The sequence below is a fragment of the Dipodomys ordii genome, unplaced genomic scaffold (assembly GCF_000151885.1).
Source record: "Dipodomys ordii isolate 6190 unplaced genomic scaffold, Dord_2.0 Scaffold8, whole genome shotgun sequence".
In the NCBI taxonomy this organism is placed as follows: domain Eukaryota; kingdom Metazoa; phylum Chordata; class Mammalia; order Rodentia; family Heteromyidae; genus Dipodomys; species Dipodomys ordii.
The window spans coordinates 18,111,032-18,114,398 of NW_012267224.1; positions in this window are offsets into that span (position 1 = coordinate 18,111,032).

A 3,367-nucleotide genomic window follows, 5' to 3' on the forward strand; every position below is an offset into this window, starting at 1 on the left:
GCTTGATAAGAAATGTACTCATTATCTTGCCCATGTAATTGTAACCCCTCTGTACAGTATGTTCACAAAAAATTAAAATTAAAATTAAAAAAAAACAACAACAAAAAAAGACTCTAAGATTTCAACTATCTTTGTGCCATTGTCCTTGGGCTGCATGATCCAGTCAAACACCATCCAGGACAACGATCCACCCTGTACTGGACATGCTTGAGCTCCGGGATAGGGCAGGGTAGGGAATTTACACCAAGTCTAAGTCTTCATCAGAACTCTTGGTCATCTAATTCAACCTTGGTATTTCCTGGCAATTCTAAACTGAACAGATAGACAGATGGATGATATAAGAACTTGAAGAGATGCCAGAATCTCCCTTTCTTTTGTGATGCTTTAGAGAAGGAGAACCCTTGGTGCACTTCCAGCTTTACTTTAAAACGCACACAGCCATAGCTGTTCATAATCACGTGGTATTTTCATGCCTTTGAACCTTCAGCCATCATCAAACTAGAACAGCCTTTTTCTGGAGAAAGAAAAGCTCTGACTGATACTCTGGGAGAGAGAAGTCCAAAGACATCGACTTCTGCATTAGAATAATTGTCCACGATGGCACAGAAGAGGGAGTGAGGGACTGTAGTGGCTGAGTGCCCCTGCTCTTATCAATGTCAACATGGTACTTAATCTCGTGGCCATTCAGTGTCACCCATGAATCCATGAACATGCACGGAACATCTTCCGGCTCAGCTTAGAAAAGCAGAGTGAATGAGAAGGGCCCTACTGTTAAGGAGCTCACATCCCCAAAAGGATAAAACAGTAATAAATACATTTTTTTAAAAATTGAGCAAGGTAATTTTAGTTAATGACAGGTTTCAAAAATAAAAAAGAAAGCAAAACAGGCCAACGAACAGGCAATGAATGGAGAAGAGTAGATATCTTCAGTAGTCATAATCGAGTGGTCATATTTGAACTGAGAACTAAAACATCAACATGGAAATCCAGAGCCTTGGCTTTCTCCTCATGATTACCAGAAGGCTTGCTGAAGCCAAGCATCACTGTCCTCACATCACATCTTCCAAAGGAGTCTTGTGAGTTTCCTGTAATGAGGAAGAAAAATATCTCCCACAAACCACAAGCACACTTCCCCTCACATCCCCAGGGCCAGAAGCAGGTCACATACCTACTTTCCAAGCAGAAGGTTGGGACCAACAGTAGCTCTTCAGAGAATGTGTAGGGGCATCATCCAGACAGACACTGGAACCTAAACCAGACCAGCCTGCTGTCAGCCAGGGGAAAGCTGCCACCCCAAAAGCTAAGGTGGAGAGATTTCATGTTACCGGACTTACTGAACTTCATCCTAAAGGAAGGTAAGTCATTGAAGGGACCTTCATGTGGAAGGCTGCAGTTTAGAAAAAGCCCTTGCTCTCATGGCTTTCCCACTCTTGGATGAAGCTAAGCAAGATGATGCAAAACCACTGTGGCCACAGGATGGGTTAGGCTAGTGGCTAAGGTGTGGCCAGTGGGACATTTATCCCAGCCTCTTTGACAGTGTCCTGCGAAGGAGCAGGAGCCATCAAGGTTGACTTCAGGGGGTCTGGTTTGCCACTGCTCCTCAGAGCCAGTGTACTGCACACACGCATTTGTATTCATTTCCCTCCAGCTACCTACCACCAGGCATTGAACATGGTCTGCTCATAAGTTAACCTGCTAGAAGGGCTTGCTTCTCTCTCCCCATCAAACCCTTCTTTTCTTAAAATCCTACATCACACTTCACTCCAAAAGACTTATTTTTCTCTTCTTCTTTGGGTCTGTATCCCACATGCAAACATGATACAACCACACACCCCCCAAAAAAGTCCCATGGTTATAAGCTTCAAGATTACACCATCCCGTGTCCTTGGTGAGAAACCTATAATTTTTGAGCACCTACTATGCTCCAGCATTACCACGCAAACGATTCCTTCCATCCGTCATCACTAAACTGGTTTCTCAGCAGATACACACCTGAAGTTATCCATGCAGATCTTCAGTGATTACTGTTCAATAAACTGGAAATTAGCCACGGACACAAATCCAACTTTTTCCCTCCTTTGCATCATTTCTTTTATTCCTTTATTTAAAAAAAAAAACCCGCCCAAGACCTTCACCACTTCACATTTCAAAGATCAGTCATATGGGGCAGCAGGCAAAGGACATGAACCCGCCTCAACTCTGGGTGTCCGCCACGTGGTTTTGTGAGCGCGCGTGTGTTTGTGTGTGTGTGTATGTGTGCATGTGTTATTTACACTGCGTGCAATTTCACCGCTTGAGGTTACTGGGTAACTAATTGTATAATACCGTGAAGCTACACGAAGGGTCTAGGAATTATCTGGATCACTCCGCTGTGCCCGGATAAAGCATCAAAGTGAGGATGGTGAACTTAAAGAGGCTTTAAAACATCTTGAAGCAATAACAAGCTACAGACCGAAGCCGGGCGGTTTTGGTTTTTTTTTTAAACATTACACAGAACTTAAACAATTGAACCAATTTGTCCTTTGTTCTTTTTTATTGCATTCCTTATTACATTAATGCTGTTTTTAAAAAAGGATCTCAAAAGGCATTGCACTGGGGCACCAAGCTCCATACACCCGGTCCTCCCAGGGGCCTGGTGTGGACAGGACATGCGTCTCCACCGCACCGGTCGCCCGTGGTGGTGCGTGCAAGGCCGCCGAGCTCGCCCGCGCTCTGTCCCCGGGCAGCCACGTGCAAAAGGGAAGGTCGCCCGGCCAGGCCTCGGCCAGCCTGCGCCCTGGCCCGGGGGGGGGGGGAGAGGATCTGACCCAAGTTTAACAAGTTTTCCGGCCCGTGGGAGTAGCGTGCTGGGGCGCGAGTGTGTATGTGTGTGTGGAGGGGGGGGTGTCTCCCGGCTTTCTAAGAAAAGTCCCCGAAGGTGAGGGGCCACCAGACCGTCCTCCCGCAGGGGGACAGGTTCAGGGGGACCCCAGGGCACAAAGAAAGCGCGCCGCAGGGAGCGGGCTGGCCCGGCCCCCACGCGCGCTGCGCGCTCCGCGCCCCACCCGGCCCCGGCGAGTCGGCTCCGCCACCACCGGCCGCCGATCGGGTTTTGTGTGTGTTTTTCCCCTCCGGGAGCGGTGCACTGGACCGAGGAGGGCCTCGCCGCGGCCGCTGGGCCCGGCCCTGCCCACCGCGCCCAAGGGCCGCCCTTCCCGCCCCGGCGAGTGATTGATGGCCCGAGCTGCCCTCGGTCCCCCCACCCCCGCCTCCCAGCCCCAGCCGCGGCTGTGTGTTTTGGACGCTCCGCAGCAGGGGCCACGAACGAGCGACGCCCGTGGCGGGCAGCGCCGCCCTTCCTTCCCCCGGGCTCGGGCGGCGGCGCGCG